The sequence below is a fragment of the Schistocerca piceifrons genome, chromosome 5, assembly GCF_021461385.2.
Source record: "Schistocerca piceifrons isolate TAMUIC-IGC-003096 chromosome 5, iqSchPice1.1, whole genome shotgun sequence".
In the NCBI taxonomy this organism is placed as follows: domain Eukaryota; kingdom Metazoa; phylum Arthropoda; class Insecta; order Orthoptera; family Acrididae; genus Schistocerca; species Schistocerca piceifrons.
Genome location: NC_060142.1, coordinates 320,763,942 through 320,780,577, shown reverse-complemented (window position 1 = coordinate 320,780,577; position 16,636 = coordinate 320,763,942).

The following is a 16,636-nucleotide window of genomic DNA, read 5'->3' as shown; positions in this document are numbered from 1 at the left end:
GCTTCCCTGGCGCCACGTGAAAACACGCTCAAGATCGCGGCCAAAACCACCCACTCGTGGTGACGTACAGCGAGCGAGACAATTTACGCGACGAATTGCTCCTCGGATTTAGTTCTATACGTTTATTGACGGACTCAGATTAGTTGTCTGCACTACTGCAATACCAAATCAATGTAATTAAGCGTTACCAGCCTTGCTTTGTTCCTAGAGACAGCGTTAAACTTCACAATTGATTCGAAAGAGAATAATTAAGAGCGTTGTGACAGTCCGCTTTCGGACAAGATTCCAACGTCCGAGCACTGGACCGGAATACACTGATAAGCCAAAACTTTATGACCACTGGCCACTGCGACGTTGATAGCGGCCTGGTGGCGTTGCGTGCCCGTGATGTGGTAACAAAAGTATGTAAACAGAGCAGACACGAACGGGGGATCACCCCAGCGGAGATATGGGCCGCAAATAGTGAACTCCACTGAGATAAATGACTTCGACGAAGAGCCTGTGAACATCTCGCAAACGACGAAGCTGGTCGAATATTCACGTGCTACTGTCGTAAACGTCTGCGGAAAGAGGCAGAAATTACCACTAGGCACTAAATGGTTGGGCCGGCCTCTGTGGCCGAGCGGTTCTAGGCGCTTCAGTCCAGAACCGCGCTGCTGCTACGGTCGCAGGTTCGAATCCTGCCTTGGGCATGGATGTGTGTGATGTCCTTAAGTTAGTTAGGTTTAAGTAGTTCTACGTCTACGGGACTGATGACCACAGATTTTAAGTCCCATAGTGCTCAGAGCCATTTGAACCACGGCCACGACTCTTCACGGAACGTGGGGTTGGCTTGTCTGTTCTCTAATGTAGGATCGAAGGTGATCTGTCGCATGCCTGCCGAAAGAGCGCAAGCTGATGCACGCACACACAAGTGTTGCGGAGCATACCGTTCATTGTGTACGATGGAGCTCCGCAGCAGGTCACCCCTAGGTGTTCACATATTGACCCGACGACATCGTCAATTACGACTGCATCGACCACAAGACCATCGGGATTCGATCGACGTTCGATGGGAAAATGTCGGCTCCTCGGGAGAATCACATTTTTGCTACATTATGTCGCTGGTGGTCTCCACAATGGCGGCTCAAAGCGTGCAGCGGGCCACGGACGCAGGCTGGTGGGAGACATTCTCCTGCCCTTGCGTGGGACCTGTCATAGTAATCGAAGACATGCTGACAGCCAAGGGCGTAGCCAGGATCTGAACTAGGGGGGGGGGGGGGGGCAGGTCATACCAGTCTCAGGAAACAAGGACTCGAGACAACATACAGCACTTCTCATTAAATAAAACAGTAAACCAGTGAAAAACTGTGAATATCTTCTAAGGGGGGGGGGGGGGGGCAGCTGCCTCCCCGCCCCTGCCCCTCGCTGGGTACGCCCATGCTGACAGCTGCGAACCACCTGCACTCCTTCATGCTGTGTCACAGAGTCAGAATCAGGCTACAGTGGTTTGAGGAACGTTATAGTGAACTCACTTTTATGTCTCGGTGACCAAATTCGCCTGACGTAAATCCTATGGAGCCCATCTGGGTCGCTACCGGGCGGCAATACCGCGTATGCAAATCAGCAGCTCGTTATTTACGCGAATTACATGACCTCCGCAAACCTACCAACAAAGTATCGGATCCGTGATACTCACAATCAGTGATGCATTTCGTTCCAAAGACGGTCAAACAAGCTATTAAGCAGGTGGCCATAGTGTTTTGGCTACTCAGTGTATGTCTGCTGCTAACAATTCAACACACTACCTCCAGCTGGCTATAAACAATAGTTGGTGATAATCACCATAACAACAGAACAGGAATATACTTCAAAGTCAACAATCAAAAGGTAGCTCAAAAACACCGCGCTCAAATATTCAACGAAACAAATTTATTTGTATCACGTAACCCTGGCCAAGTCCGTCACTTTTATCCCACACCAATTCCAGCTAACTGATGGCTCCACACTCTGAACTGAGGCCTCGTTTGAGCGAATAAGTTCACGCTCACTAACCTACAAGACTCCCAAAGGTAAACAGGAAAGTATCTAACTGGAACTCGCCGCCCGCACACGGGAACGCACTTACGAATGCTTTGTAAGCGTTCCGACAGGTAAAAGTAACCTCGTTGACAACGGTGGATCATTTAACACTAGAACTCTGAGTGATAATCACTGTAAAACACAAACTCCATCCCAGACGGCCCATCTACTTCCGCTTCAACTCTGTTACGGCTGCCGACTTCTCGACTTCGCGAGCTCCAAACCGCCACACGAAATTATTTAACATTCTGGCCTGTGGTGTTACGGAATCAGTTCAGTTGGTTGTTCCCCGTTCGAGCTAACAGCACTTCTGTAAGCTGCTGCTTCATGCTAGGACTTTTAGAGCGTTCCCTGTGAGTATTGGAAAACACAGATCGTTACAGGAATTACTCGCCCTTTAGATGTGCCTGGTCCTCCCTGACCATCACTCATTTAGGGAGATTAGGAAAGCCCTCCCCCCAGCCGGAAACTGGCAACTGCAAAAGCGAACAGGGCGCCACACATGGCCGTCCAGGAAATTATATGTTACACACATCGACTTCAACGAGACTGAAATCTTTGTCTTAGCCGGAACGATGTGAACTGTACGTTGTTATCATTCGTTAACTGAAGTATAAAACCTTGCCACTGACTGAGGTGCGCAGAAGTATAGTTCGGATTGCGGAATAGAATGAGCGAACCCACTTGGCAGCCGGCTTAGACAGCTGGCCGCTGAGACAACAGACCGGGGGCGTGGGAGAAATGACGGCCCAGTCTCAGACGTAACCGGTGCTGCGCCAGCCCTTCTATTTCCGTGACTTCTCGCCCGTGTCGTCACTGCCGCCTCTATCTTGGCTCCTATCGCCGCCTAATGCAACTTCTACGGAAACTGTCCACTTTCTAAGAAGCCAAGTTAAAGTGACCGGATTGGCAACGAATTTCATCCTTCTGAGCGACAGTTTGCGAGATGATAGGAAATTGAATCAAACCTTCTAGTCTTTACTGTGACGATCTACATGAGCGTGGTGATAGAGAATCTAAAATGAATGAAGTCATTACCACTTGGAAGGGAGGAAGGAAGATTTGAATTTAACGACCTGTCGACATGGAGATCTTTAGAGACGGTGCACAAGCACGAAGTACAGGGTGATTCACGAAGATATGCAAATAAAACTAAAGAAAAAAGTTCAGATAAACATAGGTCCGCAAATATTTAATTACGGAGTTACGACTAATAAAATGGTTCAAATGGCTCTGAGCACTATGCGACTTAACTTCTGAGGTCATCAGTCGCCTAGAACTTAGAACTAATTAAACCTAATTAACCTAAGGACATCACACACACCCATGCCCGAGGCAGGATTCGAACCTGCGACCGTAGCGGGCGCTCGGCTCCAGACTGTAGCGCCTAGAACCGCACGACTACTCTGGCCGGAGCGTGACGCAGATTTGCTGCCCCCGAATGCGAGTCCAGCTGGTAACCATTGCCCCACATCGCACGGTTGACTGATTCCGACCACGAGACTGGAGGCTTTGAGGCACGTGACGCGATAAGTAAAGTATGGGGGCTGGACAAAAATAAGAAAACACCTGTAGACACGCGTGGTCGAACATAAATGCGGTTCCTAGTCAAGCCTGCAGGCTGCGCTGTTATGTTTGACCACTAACGGCATCTGTGCAATGTCCTCAGTATGTTGCTTCAGTCGTGGTCAGGGAAGTGTTCTGCGTAGTTGTGCGTGCATAATGTCGGAACTAAGTGAATTCGAACGCGGGAAAATTGTTGGTGTTCGTATTTTGAGTGCTTCTGAAACCAAGGCAGTCAAAGTGATGTCTCAAGAGGCACCGTATTGGGGGTTTATAATGCGTACAGGGAAAGCGGAAAAACATCGTCCGTTAAGTCTCAACGAGGACGAAAGAGTGTGTCGAGTGGTCATAATAGACGCTCATTGAAGAGGATTGTGGCGAAAAATAAGGAAACAACAGCTACGAAAGTCACTGCAGAATTGAATGTCGCACTCGCGAACCCTGCAGAAAGCAAAGCAACACGAAGGGAGCTCCATAAGCAGGGACTTGCAGAGCGAGGTGGGATTCCAAAGCCATTCATCAGTGATGCAACGGCGGAGTTTCGAGTCCTCCCTCGGGCATGGGTGTGTGTGTTTGTCCTTAGGGTAATTTAGGTTAAGTAGTGTGTAGGCTTAGGGACTGATGACCTTAGCAGTTAAGTCCCATAAGGTTTCACACACACACATCAGTGATGCAAATGTCCATAACAGGAAAGCGGGTGCTGAAGCAATAAAACGTGGACAGTGGAGCAATGGAAAAATGACATTTACTCAGATGAGTCTTGTTTTAAACTGTTTCCAACTTCTAGCCGATCTTATACTCCAGGAGTGAAACATGGCTGGGGTGATTACATGGGCAGCTGTATCATGGTATTTCACGCGCTCCGTGATTACTCTGCAAGGTCGCATAAGTGCGAAGGATTGTGCGACCATTTTGGATGATCAGGGCCATCCCCTTGTACAGTTTTTGTTCCCGACTGATGATGCTGTTTTACAATACGAAAAGCCTGTTCACACAGCGCACACCGCCCAGGACTGATTTTCGGAGCGCAAGAATTAATAGAGGCATCTCTCCTGGCCACCTTAGTCACCATATCTTACCATAGTTAGCATATCATAATATTATTAAACGTGTGTCATTTGCACTACTGGCCATTAAAGTTGCTACACCAAGATGAAATGCAGATGATAAGCGGGTATTCATTGGACAAATATATTATACTAGAACTGACATGTGAGTACATTTTCACGCAGTTTGGGTGCATAGATCCTGAAAAATCAGTACCCAGAATAACCACCTCTGGCCGCAATAACGGCCTTCATACGCCTGGGCATTCAGTCAAACAGAGCTTGGATAGCGTGTACAGATACAGTTGCCCATGCAGCTTCAACACGATACTACAGTTCATCAAGAGTAGTGACTGGCGTATTGTGACGAGCCAGTTGCTCGGCCACCATTGACCAGACGTTTTCAATTGGTGATAGATCTGGAGAACGTGCTGGCCAGGGCAGCAGTCGAACATTTTCTGTATCCAGAAAGGCCTGTACAGGACCTGCAACATGCGGTCGTGCATTATCCTGCTGAAATGTAGGGTTTCGCAGGGATCGAATGAAGGGTAGAGCCACGGGTCGTAACACATTTGAAACGTAACGTCACGCCGGATGATTCCATATTTTGCTAACAGTCATTGGATCTCGACCAATGCGAGCAGCAATGTCGCGATACGAGACACCACAATCGCAATAGGCTACAATCCAACCTTTATCAAAGTCGGAAACGTGATGGTACGCATTTCTCCTCCTTACACGAGGCATCACAACAACGTTTCACCAGGCAACGCCGGTCAACTGCTGTTGGTGTATGAGAAATCGGTTGGAAACTTTCCTCATGTCAGCACGTTGTAGGTGTCGCCACCGGCGCCACTCTCGTGTGAATGCTCTGAAAAGCTAATCCTTTGCATATCACAGCATCTTCTTCGTGTCGGTTAAATTTCGCGTCTTTTGCACGTCATCTTCGTGGTGTAGCAATTTTAATGGCCAGTAGTGTGTTTTGGAGAGAAGGGTGTGTGATCGCTGTCCGCCTCCATCATCGTTACCTGAACCTGCCACTATTTTGCAAGAAGAATGGTCTAAGATTTCCTTGAAGACCAGACAGGACCTGTATTTATCCATTCCGGGACAATTGGAAACTGTTTGTAATGCCAGCTGGCTTCTAACGCCGCATTAATCAAGTAATGTGTTGTATGTTTGGTATTTCCCTGTTTTTGCCCGAGCTCTGTATACAAGTAGAGGAGAGGCGAATAGGAGATGATGCTAGCCAGGATAGGGACCGCTGATGGGGAAATCCTCTGATATGTGGGAATAAATTGACGAAGCAGACTGTAATGGCCCGGTGCCTGGGAACGAGTATCTCGAAAACGATGAATCTGGTCAGCTCTTCATTTGCTACTGCCGTGAGCATCTATGGAAAGCGGTTGAAGGACAGTGAAGCTATGAGTAGACAACATGGTGTTTTATTTTCACACTTTGCAAAATCTTGTCCACTGTGTAAAGCAAGACAGACGTCGGTCTGTGGCAAATCTGACAACACATCCCTGGTGAAGGCACAAGTGTTTCGAAGCATAGTGTTCAGTATACATTGTTCATCGTCGGGCTCAGCAGCAGACGATCACTACATTTTCCCACGTCGACACAACGACATCATCATTTATGATTGCAGTGGGGATGGGAGCATCGAAACTGGACCAGTGATCGATTAAAACGTATGAACTGATTCGATGAATGACGTGTCTTAATACAGGTCTACGGCTATGCCTGGATAAGCAGTCATGACGATATGCTACTACTTGAATCGACACAAGCCGATGGGGACAGTATTATACTATGAGGGTATTCATTTGCACTTCCACGTAAATGTCGTGTGTAGGGCCTCCCGTCGGATAGACCGTTCGCCGGGTGCAAGTCTTTCGATTTGACACCACTTCGGCGACTTGCTCGTCGATGAGGATGAAATGCTGATGATTAGGGCAACACAACACCCAGTCCCTGAGCGGAGAAAATCTCCGACTTAGCCGGGAATCGAACCCAGGCCCTTAGGATTGACATTCTGTCGCGCTGACCACTCAGCTACCGTGGGCGGACTGCACTTCCATGGGATGTGTGGTATTAATTGAAGGCACTGACAGCTGTGGACCACTTGAACATTTTTGCTTGATATCTTTCCCAGCTACGATGGCATTTTCCAGCAGGATAGCTGTCCATCTCACGAAGCCAGAATCCTGGTACAGTTGTCTGAGAACCATGAGGTGAGCTGATTCAAACCCGAAAGAACACATCTGGGACACCATCGGGCGCCAATTCCACGCCCAAAAACCACCAGCCCATAATTAACTGAAGGCAACGTCTTTGGCACCTCTTAGGTGGGGTTACATGCCCTCAGGCGCTAGAGGAGCCGCGAGACACCAAACAGCTGAATGGGTGTCAAAGTCTCCGACAAAGGTGCGTCGGTGGCACCAAGTATGTTGACGAACTGGGAGACTTGGAGTGACCCCTTGCCGTTTTATTCATGCACTTGTTAATGTTACACCCCCTCCGTGACCACGCCACAGGTGGTGGCGAAACAGTGAAACTTCTTTATGTAAATGAGTGCGTCTGTACTTAAATTGCTGAATGACTGAGAAGATGAAACTTCTACGTTATTTGATTCTGAAACAGCTGAGTAAAATTGAACGCACTGAGCTTACTTTCTCTTTACTTTTTCTTATCATGTCAATACTGACGCACAATATTCTAGCGCAACGCAATCTGACTGCTCAAAAAAATTACAACCTGACTTCAAATAATTAATTCAAAAGAATAGCCCTGAATAAGAGGCAATCCTGACAATAACCAATACATTTCATTAAGCACTTACCTAACAAAAATCTTCTTTACGCGAACTACTGCAATACAGTGAGCGTCAATACTGCCAGCTAAATAAAAGATTCTAACTACCAAAGCCAGTAACTACTAATAGGCATGTGGTTAGCAAAGGAAAGATTTTGTTGCAAACCAAATAATATATTTTTTATCTTGATAATGTGACATCCAGTTGAAACACGAATATAAATCGTCATTGACATCCAGTACAAAGATATATAATCATGAAAAATTTTCAGTCTCCAAGTCGGATACTTCCAGATCGTTAGCGTACGGTAACACTTCAGACCTCTACCCTCCATCAATGCTAATTTCACACATTTAACATCCATCACTGCTGGCTGTTCACCTCCAACTGCCCAGCAGTACTTCCGTCACTGCTGGCGACTAACTTCCAACTGCCCGACAGTACTGACGATTAATTTCCAACATCGAGTCCAACCAGCCACAGAGTCTCTTACAAAGAAAGCGCAGTCAGAGATCCAATGCAAAGCGCTACACAGCGCTGCCAACACAGAAGCAGCCCACTTACAACAGCAGGACTGAAAAAGCATAAACATCCTTTGCTGCTTCAGATCACACTGCAATTCGTCGAACGGTTTTGAACGGTGTCTAGTGGTTCCAGTCTGTATACTAGAGGAAAATTGTGCCGTGCGTCCGCGTTTAATTACGCGTAATTCCCCCGGGTTTGGAATCTCTCTGGCCGCAAGACCGCGTAGAGGGCAAGTGGGAGGAGCAGGTTGTTCAGGGCTGCGACGACCTGGAGAAGAAGAGAGTGTGACACGGGCGACGAAGAGCGCAAGTGAAGCAGCGTCTTGGTGTGGCCAAGTGTCTGCCATGGCCCCCCGGCAAGGGTGGTGCCTTTGCTGACGGCGGGTTTGGCGGGGCCGAGTGTTGGTCGCAGCTGTGATCATTGCTACTTCTAAGCTACTTAGGCAATACGTACTTTATTGTGGCGTGTCCATTTCTACTGAAGTTGCAAGCAGTTTGTGTCCATTGTGGTGCCGGGTTGGAGTCCGGTCTGACCTTTGCAAGTACTGGACGCGGTGGCGTCTGCTGGATGATACCCGTGGGTTTCCGGTTACGAGTAATCTTCGTTACATCCTTCTCTCGGCGCTCTCTAAGCAAGCGTTTGACAGTGGGCGCTGGATTTTACGAGAAACCGCGGTGAGCATCCGATTAGTGTGCACGTCACTTGGTGTCGCGTGGTGGCTATTTTGACTCGGTACCCTGGTTGCCCGTTGGTATGTAGATCAATGAAGGTTTTGCCTGGCACTACGTGAGTCCTCCTCTGTCAATGCGTGTGGGCTTGTGGCTGTCACTACCCCAAAATGATTTTACAATCTAAGGGTATAGAATGCAGACGTAATTTTTATGATTTAGAAATTGTACTTTATAGTCAGTGAAAATTGTTGAATGTAGCTTATTCCAGAGGCATGTCTATAGTTACCTGTTGGCTAGTATCAAGAGCTCGAGCTGTATACTAAATTGTGTGCATCTACAAAATGACTAAAGAAGAATTTGTGCATTTCTGGTATGTTAATTTTTACGAAATAATTAATGAGTTGTCTCTGTGTTACAGGATAGGTCATTGTATCTCTTGTTAACTGTGATCTTGTTAAAGATGCCTGAGTACCATGACTGAAATTGTAAATGAAGCTTTCTAGTACTGTGGTAGCGGCAACCGCCGTCCTATGTTAGTACAGAAGGATTATTGCTACTGCCGTCGCCTCTGCCACGCCTCTATCATCATGAATCTCAACCACTTTTGTCAGTCGTTTTGATAATTGCTGTCAATAGCCGATGTTTAATATTTGTGACATAATCATTTGATCATACGTTTTGCTGTTTGTAACGTAAAAGTATTTTTTTAATAAGGTCACAAAAAGGAAGTGATTTTATGCAGTTGTCCTTTTGAGACGTTTGCCGTCAGTTGGTTGTTGAAATTTAGTCTTTTCATTCAAGGTTATTCTTGGATTTTTGCTTTAAAAGTAAATTCAGCAGTGTTTTCAGAAACGTTAGTAAATTCATAATGGCTCAGTACCTTTCCACTCAACACCAGCTCCCTACCGCATTTGAATCACGCACAGTGCGGTTGCAGTCCTACAGCGTCCTTAGAGTTGGGCTGAAACGTCCGGGTGTCAGCAGTCTGGGGGTCAGCAGAGTGAAACTTTTGTCAAGAACGTGATCCTGTTCCTGACCGCACTGCGAACTGTCGTTTTCGACCGCGAAATGTATGGGACTCAACCCCCTCCCCCCCCCCCCCCAAGGGAAAGGGAAGGGGTGGTTTCATCGACGCCCTCCATGCCAACCCTCAGCCTTTTTCTTGTCGTTCTGAGTGGCGGTGTGTCTGAAATGTTTTCCTCGGTCACCCATAACAAAACCGCGTGATTTCAACGCTGGGAGCCGCATTTCTAATCTCTTCGGAGGGGTGAAATGTGGGCAAGAGGGGGTTTAACTAGCTTCCCATCGTGCCACACGTCCATTGTAGCAAAATTGTGATGAAATATGGTGTCAATGAGACATCATGAACCCATCTTACAGCTCACATGAACTTCTGAACTGTGGGCTTTTTTTTTGCATTTGATGTAATCAAAGCGTAGAGTGAAAGTACAGGGGGATTTCTCAGAAGCGTTTGAAGTAAAAACAGGAGTGAGACAGGGAGATATTATATCACCAACCCTGTTAAATTTGGCCCTCAACAACACCCTGAGGAGAGTAACATATGAAATTGCAGGAGTCAGCATAGGAAAAAAGATAAATGTCCTGGCTTTTGCGGATGATACTGTGCTGTAGGGAAGAACATGGAAGACATGGGGAAAATGGGCATTGTGCTAATGGAAGAAGCTAAGAAAGTAGGTGCAAGTATAAATGAAGGTGAAACAAAGTTCATGGTAGTAGCAGAAAGAGTTCTTTTAGGACCAAAACATCTAAAAATCGAAAATCTAACAATAAAGAAGACAGACACCTTCACGTACCTCAGTGTCAACATCAACCAACAAAACCTTATAGAACAAGAGGTAGAAACAAGAATTCAAGCTGGGGGCAGGTGCCTAGGAGCTATGCACAACATCGTAAGATCGAAGTTACTATCTAGGCAGGCAAAAATAAGAATACATCAGACCATCATCAAGCCAGCAGTGTGCTATGCAAGTGAGACATGGACCTTGACAAAAAAAGAAAACAGAGAAGTATCTCATCACTTTTTAAAATAAAGTACTGAGAAAAATATATGGACCAGTGACAGAAAATGAACAGTGGAGAATAAGGAAAAACAGAGAACTCAGACAATTGTACACACTGCCTGATATCTACATCTACATACATACTCCACAATCCACCATACGGTGGGTGGCGGAGGGTACCTCGTACCACAACTAGCATCTTCTCTCCTCGTTCCATTCCCAAACAGAACGAGGGAAAAATGACTGCCAATATGCCTCTGCACGAGCGCTAATGTCTCTTATCTTTGTGGTCTTTCCGCGAAATGTAAGTTGGCGGCAGTAAAATTGTACTGCAGTCAGCCTCAAACGCTGGTTCTCTAAATTTCCTCGGTAGTGATTCACGAAAAAACGCCTCCTTTCCTCTAGAGACTCCCACCCGAGTTCCTGAAGCATTTCCGTAACACTCGCGTGATGATCAAACCTACCAGTAACAAATCTAGCAGCCCGCCTCTGAATTACTTCTATGTCCTCCCTCAATCTGACCTGATAGGGATCCCAACCGTAGCGAGTGTGAAAATTAAGAGGCTAAGACGGTACGGACATGTGAGGAGGAGAGGGGAGAACACTGTAATAGAGGCTGCAATGGATGGAGAAGCTGAAGGAAAGAGACCACTGGGGCGGCCGAGAATGAGATGGAAGGATAGTACCATGGCAGACATGCATATACTGGGTCTGGGAGATGAAGATGCAGATGACAGGGAAGTGTGGGAGGCTGGACTGAGTGAGGCCAAGGACCGGCTGCGGTTTCCGTGGCCAGTATAAGTAAGTAAGTGTCGATACCTCGCTCAGTCTGGAACCGCACGACCGCTACGGTCGCAGGTTCGAATCCTGCCTAGGGCATGGATGTGTGTGATGTCCTTGGGTTAGTTAGTTTAAGTAGTTCTAACTTCTAGGGGACTGATGACCTCAGATGCTAAGTTCCGCCGGCCGGAGTGGCCGAGCGGTTCTAGGCGCTACAGCCTGGAACCACGCGACCACTACGGTCGCAGGTTCGAATCCTGCCTCGGGCATGGATGTGTGTGATGTCCTTAGGTTAGTTAGTTTAAGTAGTTCTAACTTCTAGGGGACTGATGACCTCAGATGACACGTGAGATGTGATGTCCCGTAGTGCTCAGAGCCATTTTTTTTGCTAAGTCCCATAGTGCTCAGAACCATTTGAACCATTTGATACCTCGCTGTTTGAATCGTCGCCGAGCCCGAATCTGACGTCACATTGCTCCATTACAGAGAGAGGTTGTAGGCACCTCTGAGCCACATTTCAAACTTAAGCATCGCAATGGGAGACAGTTACCGGTTTTCGAAAAAGTGATAATATTTTTGCGCAGTGTAGTTACGCCCAGGTGAGTTGACTCATTTCAGTTGTGTTCATAGTATACTACGGTTTTGCTTTTTGTGAAGTTCATTTTTTTCTTAACATTTAAAGTAAGTTACCAGTCCCTGTACCACTTTAAGATATCGAGAACTGACTATTTGAGAAGGTCTTTCCGAGGTAGTATCAGCTGAAGAGAAAGTCGACAAGTCTGGGCCCAAGATAACGTGCTGCACCTCCCTGGCAAAGCTTCTGTCCGGTTACGTGAAGAGAACGAGTTGGGTATCACAAAAACGATGTTTTCGGAACCCACATTGTTCAGATACCTGGAGCGATGTGACGTGGAACGAACACGTGAGATGTGAAGTCGGCCAATGGAAGATTCGTTGAGGGAATACTGGGGGAAATGTACGAAACGACTTACTGACAAGCAAACCACGTAGAAAAGACAAGTGCTATCTTTTCTAAATATTGCTCCCGTGTTTGAAGTTCTTATCTAGCGGGCCTGAAGGAAGACTTCAAAGGAATTCAGAGGAGCGCCGCTACGAACGGAAAATATCGATTCATTTTCACGAAAGTGTAAGATAGGTGCTCGGGAAATTCGGATGGACGTCGTAGGAAAAAGGTTGACGCTATTTTCGCGAAAGCCTGTTGCGCGAATGTAGAGGTATTCAAGATGGACGGTGCAAACACTTCTACCACCTCCAGCCTGTATCTCGCGTACAATGATAACAGAGATTAGGCGCGTATAGAGACACAATGCCAGTCTTTTTTTCGCGATCTATAAGCGAATGGGAGTGACTAATAATGGTTCGAAGTATCTTGTGCATGTATACAGATTGGTACAGATAAGGTGTTTTTAATTGTGCGCTGAACCGCCAATCCTGTCGCAGCAACTCAGCAACGATGTCTGCAGCAGGGGAAAGAAAGGCAATCTGCAAACCAACAGCTTCATAACATTCTAACCGTGTACCCAATATCGACGGTCCGCCGCAGATCAAATTATAAGTTCTTTTCCCAGTTACTTGAAAAATCCATAAAGAAAAACATTAAGCTGTAGCAGATTCAACCTAGAAGATAAGGATAGACGCAGCAAAATTCACCAGTCCCTCCTGTAGAAACGTTTTATCGTAAAAATAAATTTTGACAGTTCAACAAAGACCCAGAGTTTCTATATGTTCGTTGTGCGGTCTGACACTCTTTCATATCCTTTGCCAGAATAAATTGAAATTCTCCTAATTTTTTCTTAAATAATTAATTAATGTCACTAAAGAATCAATCTTGTTCTCATTTAACGAAATATTCCACTTCTTGACCACAATCGCCGATAAAGTTATAAAACAGAATTTTAATACACTTCACAGTATCGATTGTTTTCAAAATGTCAATACGTGTCGACTTCGCATCAATAAAACTTTAAACTAGTTAATTATCGAAGATCGTCCACACTCCTGATAAAATTCTGCCAGAACCTCTTCAAGAAATCTGAATTTTAATAAAACTTGCAAATTTCACACATAAGTAATATTTACGATGTATGTCGTAACAACAGAGTCAACTGACTGTTTTAACTCGAAGTTTATTTAACAGTTGATAACCAATTAACATCCAGTTACATACTTTATCATTCCACATTAAACATTGAACTCCCTTTTCATTTTATAAAAAAAAACATAAAACATATTTTAATAATGGCCAGCATGATGTTTCAACGGTTCTTCCAGCCGCCGGCCGTCGACTACGATGCACTAGTGGTTAGCTCTCGTCGTCCGCCGCGTCTGGAGTCCCGACTGGATCATCTTACTGCCAAAGAAAAAAAAAATATTTTTAAATAACAGGTCTCCACTTAACATACTACAAATAAATAAATGTATATATTAACATTTCTTACCTGGCGTCACTCAAGCGGTAAAGAAACGCGATGTTTCCTGATTAGACTTTTGAAACACCACAATTGTAACCTACAAAATAAGAATTGAAAGGAATATTTATTTAGGTAGAAAAACATAAGAAACGTTAGTGTGTTCGCAGAGTTATGAACATAGTAAATGATTACAGTTTCAGAAAAATTGGGTGATTTATTTAGGAGAAAGAGCTTCACAAAATGAGCCAGTCAATAATACATTGGTCCACCTCTGGCCCTTACGCAAGCAGTTATTCGGTTTGGCATTGATTGATAAAGTTGTTGGATGTTCACCTGAGGGATATAGTGTCGAATTTTTCCAGTTGGCGCGTTAGATCTTCAAACTCCCAAGCTGGTTGGAGTGCGCTACTCATAATGCTCCAAACGTTCTTAATTGGGAAGCGATCGGGCGACAGGCCCAGGATGGCTTATCGTGAAGGGCAGCAAAACAGAGAGTAGAATATCGTCGACGTACCGCTGTGCTATAACGGTGCCGCGGATTACAACCAAAGGGGTCCTGATATGAAATGAAATGTCATCGGGTCGTATGGTATCCCATTACTGTCTGGGGTCTCTCCAGACACATCTTCGCTCGTCACTGGGGCACAATTCAAAGTGGGGTTCATCACTGGAGACAGTTGTACTCCAGTCTGTGAGATTCGTGGCCAAATGTACCCGACACCGGTGCAAACGGGTTTGTTGTTGTACGGAGGTCAATGGCAATCGGCGCAAAAGGCGGCGTGAGCTCAGTTGCCTTTCTGTGAGCTGCCTGTTAATGATCCTTAGGTCACTGATGCACCAGTTGCACATGGGATTGATGATACCGATGAATCCGGGGCTCTGAGTGCCTCTCTGATTCTCTCTAGGTTGACCGCTTCCTTCTTGACGCTGTGTTCGGCCGTGGTTCACCCATTCCTGCCAACATCGTCGAACAGTGGCATCGCTCCTCTTCAGATGTTGAGCTATTCGCCAATTACTCCAAGCGGCTTCTTTGAGCCCAACTAAATGCTTAGTGTATTGTCCACACGCCTGTCTGCGATGCATAGTTACTCTGCAACTCAGAACACGGAACGGAAATTCACAAAAACTTGACGTCCTGGTATCTACAGCTTCCCTTTTTACTATCCTTGCCAGCTGCGCGGTGAAATTGTGTTGCAGCGTCACATATTCATCCATCGGCAACCAAAGTTTACAATTTTTGCATTTTTTCAATCGATACCCGTATGAATATCAAATAGTGGCCAAGGTGCGTAACTCCTTCGTGGTACGTCGTTTTTTGGTCTTAGAGTGCATATAAAACTACTTTGTAAAAATCAGTTTGAATCAGGTTGTATAAGTCTCTGCCCATATTCTCAGTTTAAGTGTCTTCTTTGCGAACAAGTTAAGGCGCGCGGGATTAGCCGAGCGGTCTGGGGCGTTGCAGTCATGGACTGTGCGGCTGCTCCGGGCGGAAGTTCGAGTCCTCCCTCGGGGATGCGTGTGTGCTTGTCCTTAGGATAGTTTAGGTTAAGTAGTGTGTAAGCTTAGGGACTGATGACCTTAGCAGTCAAGTCCCATAAGATTTCACACACTTTTTTTTTTGAACAAGTTAATTTCTTGAGCGTGTTATCATCGATCAGACGAGAAACGAGATCGCAGGCGCCAGTCTAATGCTGAAAGGATTCGTAGAATTGTAAGAGGCCACGTATGAAATAACTGATGCGAAGATGATCAAACAATAAAAGATTATCAGATAAAAATAACATTTCGTGAAGCGCAAAATTATTTAACTTATGTTTTGAAATTTGCGTCCACTGATAATACACTCCTGGAAATGGAAAAAAGAACACATTGACAACGGTGTGTCAGAGCCACCATACTTGCTCCGGACACTGCGAGAGGGCTGTACAAGCAATGATCACACGCACGGCACAGCGGACACACCAGGAACCGCGGTGTTGGCCGTCGAATGGCGCTAGCTGCGCAGCATTTGTGCACCGCCGCCGTCAGTGTCAGCCAGTTTGCCGTGGCATACGGAGCTCCATCGCAGTCTTTAACACTGGTAGCATGCCGCGACAGCGTGGACGTGAACCGTATGTGCAGTTGACGGACTTTGAGCGAGGGCGTATAGTGGGCATGCGGGAGGCCGGGTGGACGTACCGCCGAATTGCTCAACACGTGGGGCGTGAGGTCTCCACAGTACATCGATGTTGTCGCCAGTGGTCGGCGGAAGGTGCACGTGCCCGTCGACCTGGGACCGGACCGCAGCGACGCACGGATGCACGCCAAGACCGTAGGATCCTACGCAGTGCCGTAGGGGACCGCACCGCCACTTCCCAGCAAATTAGGGACACTGTTGCTCCTGGGGTATCGGCGAAGACCATTCGCAACCGTCTCCATGAAGCTGGGCTACGGTCCAGCACACCGTTAGGCCGTCTTCCGCTCACGCCCCAACATCGTGCAGCCCGCCTCCAGTGGTGTCGCGACAGGCGTGAATGGAGGGACGAATGGAGACGTGTCGTCTTCAGCGATGAGAGTCGCTTCTGCCTTGGTGCCAATGATGGTCGTATGCGTGTTTGGCGCCGTGCAGGTGAGCGCCACAATCAGGACTGCATACGACCGAGGCACACAGGGCCAACACCTGGCATCATGGTGTGGGGAGCGGTCTCCTACACTGGCCGTACACCACTGGTGATCGTCG